Source organism: Gekko japonicus, unplaced genomic scaffold (assembly GCF_001447785.1).
Source record: "Gekko japonicus isolate JY-2015 unplaced genomic scaffold, Gekko_japonicus_V1.1 scaffold129, whole genome shotgun sequence".
In the NCBI taxonomy this organism is placed as follows: domain Eukaryota; kingdom Metazoa; phylum Chordata; class Lepidosauria; order Squamata; family Gekkonidae; genus Gekko; species Gekko japonicus.
The window spans coordinates 1,443,351-1,449,680 of record NW_015168049.1 but is presented as its reverse complement, the minus strand read 5'-3'; the positions used below and the strand labels follow the sequence as shown (position 1 = coordinate 1,449,680).

Here is a 6,330-nt window from a genome sequence, read left to right as displayed (position 1 = left end):
ATCAGCCAGTATCATAATGCCCCTGTATAAATCAATGGTGCGACCTCATTTGGAATACTGTGTACAGTTCTGGTCACCACGGCACAAAAAGGATATTATAGCATTGGAAAAAGAGCAGAAAAGGGAACTAGAATGATAAAAGGGTTGGAACACTTTCCCTATGAAGAAAGGTTAAAGTGCTTGGGGCTCTTTAGCTTGGAGAAACGACGGCTGAGGGGTGACATGATCAAGGTTTATAAGATTATTCATGGAATAAAGCAGGTAGGGATTGAAAGAAGTACTTTTCTCCCTTTCTCACAATACAAGAACTCGTGGGCACTCAATGAAATTGCTGAGCAGTTGGGTTAAAACAGATTAAAAGAAGTACTTCTTCACCCAAAGAGTGATTAACACATGGAATTCGCTGCCACAGGAGGTGGTGGCAGCTACAAGCATGGACGGCTTCAAGAGGGAATTAGATAGACATATGGAGCAGAGATCCATCAGTGGCTATTAGCCACAAGGTATATATAGGAAGTCTCAATCTGGGGCAAGTGATGCTCTGTATTCTTGGTGTTTGGGGGGGGGGGTGTCAACAGTGGGAGGGCTTCTAGTGTCCTGGCCCCACTCCTGGACCTCCTGATGGCCCCTGGTATTTTTGGCCACTGTGTGACAGAGTGTTTGACTGGGTGGGCCATTGGCCTGATCCAACCTTGGCTTTTCTTATGTGTATTACCTCAACCGTGAGTTCACCGGTGGCCTTAGGCCTTCGTCTTCTACCTTTACGGGGATAAGGATACTGCTCTACCTTATAGGGTCATTGTATAGATTACAACTGCTGTTTACATAGAAAAGAGCAAGAGTCCAGTAGCACCTTAACGACTAACAAAATTTGTGGCTGCATAGGAATTTTCCTGAGTCACTGCTCACTTCTTCATTGCCTCCTGAAAGCTCCTACCCAGCCACAAATTTTGTTAGTTTTTAAGGTCTGGACTCCTGCTTTTTTCTACTGCTATAGACAGACTAACAGGGCTACCCATCTTGCTATTCACATAAAGAAAGAAATGGGATTGCTCCAGGCTTTCTCCCCATCCCAGGGTAGGGGAGTAGTAGTACTGTGAGTGGGGAGGGCATATTTGGGAAGGGGGTGTCACCCTTGTGAGCCCCCTCGTGGCTATGGGCCTGCCCAGTAGTTACGTTGGCATGTTGGGGATTTCGGAGTGACGCTCTGCTTTATGGGCAAAAACTCTGTGGTAGAATTAGCTTCCACCATAGAGTTCTTGCACAAAAATCAGAACATTGCACTGGCATGCCCAGCATGCCTATGCCACTTACAGGTCACTCTGAAGTCATGTAATTCCTCCCTCTGGTCTGCTGATCCTCAGTTTGCCCCCTTCCTCATTGAGAACCTTATATCACCAGTGCACATGTCCTTAATATCTGTGAAGATATTGTGAAGATACACTGTGAAGATTATCATATTACAGTGTATGTAGTGACCTGTGATGGCCCTGAGCTACCTGTAACCCTGAACCTCAGAGGGAGTGGTTGTGGAGGGTGGTAGGCATTCTGTGTGAGTGAGAATTGGGCATCACAGTTAAGAGAAAAGCACTCTGCAGTCAGCGTGGGATTTTCTATCTTCTAAATAATTTGTTGTCACGTGCAAACTTTTGCTATCTCATTGTTTCATGTGAACCGGAATTTTCTTAGGTGTCTTTGATAAGGATGAATTTTTGCTTCATCATCTACTATCCCTTTAAAATCACTCAGCAATTGTGTTGATAAAAAAATAGCTATTTTACTTTTAAAAAGTAACATCTGCTGGCTGATCTTTCCTTTGTTATGCTGATGACTGGCCAATGTTTACTGAATGGTGTACATTAGGAGGAAAGAGCTACAGAACACTTGGATCCCTCCCTTCAAAAATGTATTGTGTAAAGGAAAGCAATTTATAGTCAGCTTGAGATTTTCTGTCTTCTAAATAATATGTAGAGTCATGTGCTAAAAATGTGAAGTCATAAAACAGACATTATAAAGGCAAAAAAACCCCCCTCAAACTTATTTCAGAGTAAACATGGATGGGATTGTAGTGCACTGTAGTAGCAGAATTGGAGCCCAGTTGCTAGAAGGAAGGACATTGTTTTCCTAAATATAGTGTAAATGGTGAACTAAAGGGTTCCAACTGTTAGTTCAACTACCAATCTGCAGTCTGCATGGTACCATCCCTTATATTCTATTTTTCTTCAATGAACCCTTAATTTTCCAAATGAGTGTATAGATGAGGGCCCAGTGTTACCAAACAGTATTTTTTTAAAAGCTTGTAAAGTGGGTTTGAGCAATATATCATCAGGACCATGATGCTGAAATGATGTATTACACTAATACATCATAAAAGCACTATCGCTGGTGTGATGTATTAGTATAATACACTATCGGAACACTATCGCTGATGTATTACTCAAAAGAAGCATTTGTAAACCTAAAAAAAAAGCATCTTCAGTTATACTGAAAACTATGAACAATAATAATAACAAATAATAAATTATTGGCTCTCATGTCTGTTGGTTAGTTTGAAAAGGCCAGGAAAGCTTTTTAGAGCACCTCATTAAGTCCACCGAAGCAGAGATTACTTTATATTCCTATGACTGACTGATTAGTCATTGCAAATGAAAGCTTGTGAAGTAAAGGAAATACTTTGGGCTTCCTAATGAACAATCAAGACAAGCTGTTTGAGGAACTGACTACAAAAGTAAGTGCCTCTGCACACTCCAGGAGACTGAGCAATGTCGTATGTGTAAGAAAACAGATCTGTCTTCCGCCATGGTTTCCCTAGTTAAGTATCTTTCCCTCAATCCACTCACCTTGAAGGAACATACACCATCCACACATACGTTCACAACAAAAAGAAAGGTAAGAATGGCAGAATCAATTTTGCAATTAAGGTTTCCAATACTGGGTTGGGAAAGTCCTGGATATTTGGGATCGTAGCCCGGGGATGGTGGGGTTTTAGGAGGGACCTCAGCGAGGCTGTAATCCATAGAGTCCAGCCTCCAAAGTAACCACTTTCTCCAGGGGAACTGATCTTTGTAGCCTGGAGAACAACTGTAATTCTAGGAAATCTCCAGGCTCCACCTGGAGGCTGGCAATCCTAGCAGAAATATACCTTAATCTGGCCCTGCCTCCTGCTTAGTGCTACTGTTCCATCTGGGGCTGGGTCACTGGCATCTTTCTCCTCACTCCCCAATCACTTATGGACATGCAGCTAACTGTCTCATGAGGGCTTGGCATTGTTGGCCCATGACTCAGCAAGGGTCCACGGCTGGCTCCTGAAGCCCCCTGACTCCCTGTTGTCTTTCTACTCACGGCTTGCCTTCCCTCATTGAAGGAGTGAGCAGTGCAGGAAGCAAGGAGCAAGAACAACTGATCACCTCATCCTAAAGCTGCCAACCTCCAGGTGGGGGCTGGGGATCTCATGGAATTAAAAAAAAAATAAGGTATTGGAGTTTTCAATTAGCATACATTTATCATAAACCCAACAATTTTACAAACATTAGATAGGGTTGCCAATGTCCAGGTGGGGCCTGGAGATCTCCCACTCTTACACGATCTCCAGAACACAGAGATCGGTTCCCCTGAAGAAAATACCTGCTGGGGGGGGGGGGGGTGCTCTGTGGCATTATACCCTGCTGAGGTCCCTCCCCTCCCCAAATCCCACCCTCCACAGGCTCCACCCCCAAAATCTCCAGGTGTTTCCCAACCCAGAACTGGCAGCCCTCGCATACTAGTGGCTTCCCATTGGCCAATGTAATAATAAGCTCATCTTTGTCTAGAAAATCTTGTAAAATCCATAGTATATGTGGTGCTTTTTCCTTCTGATTTACATTTCATGGTAGGGTCTTGCTATTGTAAACTGTACTTTTTTTGTATTATAAATGGCTTCATGTAGGGCATGAAGATGACAAATTTATCTATATATTTGCTCCTAGATTCTTCTGTTTGATTTATTTCTGTGAATTCCCAGAGGGATCTGGCTGTTTTGTGGAACACATTTTTGGACTAGATGGATCTGGGTCTATGCATGTGTTTTTAGATTTTCCGCAATATACATCCAACTCAATATTCTATTGTACATCACACACACTCACACTGTCCTCCTCATTTAATTCTCTTTGTCGAATCTTGATTGGGATTTTGTTTCATGCTTGTCATTTCCAAAGCCTTGCGATTTATTGTCATTTCGAAAAATTAAGTGAAAATCAGATTGACATCTAATAATTCCACAGGTCCTCTAGAGTTTCTCTCAAAGTCTCCCATACACAGTGGAGCTTTTCCTCTCCATTCTTATCCTTCTGTGAAGATCATACACTGAGCTAAAGAAAAGTTTAACTACTGTCCTGTATAAAAACAAACACTGTGTTGATTTAACAGAATCTACGCCTTCAGAGGCAGTAAATGTCTCAATCCCAGTGTCAGAAACAGAATTGCCTGGCCGTGCCTGGCAACCACTGGAAGCTTCAGGGGCAGGGGTCATTTCGTAAAAAAAGAGCTAGGGGGACTCATTAGCATAACTCATTAGCATATGCCACACCCCCTGACATCACCGGAAGTGTGTCATAAGGCCACACCCCCTGACATCACCAGAAGTGTGTCATAAGGCCACACCCACCACTCAGTTAGTCTTAGTCTTAAAGGTTAGTCTTAAAGGTGCTATTTGTTAGTCTTAAAGGTGCTATTTGAACTCTTGGAGTATTTTGCAGCAACAGACTCAGGTTGCTGTCACTGAATATCAAAGAGGTGGCAGAGTGGCTTTAAAATGAAGTTCTGGGGGGAAGCCAACAGGACCTGGAGAGCCTTCAGTTCAGAAGAACTCATCCCAAACGGATGTTGACGCAAACTCTTGGGAAAATATTTTTGGCAACAGGCTAGAGCTTGAATATGAGAACAGAGCAATAAAGGAGGGTGCCGTTTGGAAACCTGAGGGCCTAGGGTGGGAAATGAGATACAGGTGCCTGTATGCCAAAGTTGGACGTTTCTGAGCCAAGCTGGAGGGGCTAGAGTGATTCATGTTGAATGACAATGTAGATACAGTGGGCATTTCAGAAAGCTGGTGGAAGGTGGAAAAAAATCAGTAGCTCCATATATTGAAGAGAGCCAAATAACTCAGAGAACCTCAGGGGAAGACGCTCCCCACGGAATTGCTATGGTGGCGGCCCCTACCTGGTGGAACGAGCTCCTGGAGGAGATCAGGGCCCTGCGGGACCTTATGCAGTTCCGCAGGGCCTGCAAGACGGAGCTCTTCCACCAGGCTTTCATATAGGGGCCGCCGCTGCCACCACCACCAACGGAGGCAATACCATCGGGGTTTCAGATCGCCCTGGGATGCTCAGCCATACATTGTGCGGCATGAACAACATGGGATTGGAACGATCTGCTGGACAGTGGTACCCCAAATGGGGCTGACTGAAAGATGCCACCATAACATCTAAGACCATCTTGTCTACTGAAGCACTTTTTACTGTTATTATTGATATATTGTTATAGTTATGATTGTAATGTTTATTGGATTTTATATATGGGCGTTTGCCCTCTTGTTAGCTGCCCTGAGCCCGCTTGCGGGGAGGGCGGGATAAAAATACCTAAATAAATAAATAAATAAATACATAAAATAGAGCTGAGACTTACCTCATCATAGACATTGTCATTTCGGCTGAAATCGCCAGTCTTCCTTGGAAGTACGTGGACATGGACATGCTAAAAATCAAAACATAATCAAACACAAAGAGAATTATTTTGATGATCAGTTTTCAATGACACTGAATTCTGCCTCCAAAGGTTTTCACCCCAATTCATTTATTAAGGAATTAAGCCCTTAAGAACATAGGAAGAGACCTGTTGAATGAGGCCATTTATTCATCTAGTCAAGCATCCTGTTTCTCATAGTGGCTTGCCAAGTGCCGTGGAGGGCCAGCAGACAGGACCTAAAAGCCATGGCCTCTCCTGATGTTGTGTTTTAACTATGAATGCCAGATGTCCTGCTATGGCAGGAAACCTCCCACCACCAGCCCTTACTGAATGTTAGCTGCATAATGTGTCTTTTGTAGGACCGGCAAAAAAAAGCATCCATACAACTATTAAGAAAGCTGTCCCCCTTTTTGGAAGACTTCATGTAAGGAGAAGCGGGCTTTTAGTTCTGGAAACTCCCGTTGGGGCTTGACTTTTCAAACACTGATGCAAAAGGGTCTGATAGTTATCAATCTGTATGTACTGAATGTTATTGCTTATTGAATGTAATGAGTATTTATACCAGACTAGGATGAAATAATGATACACTATGCACTTTACTAAATGATG

The 6,330-nt window shown here is 43.3% G+C and overlaps 1 protein-coding gene across 1 annotated transcript in view; it reads left to right on the top strand.

Moving 5' to 3' along the window:
* The window catches only part of FHIT (fragile histidine triad), a 345,343-nt gene that overhangs the window by 157,157 nt on the left and 181,856 nt on the right, over positions 1–6,330 (top strand). The window lies entirely within an intron of this gene.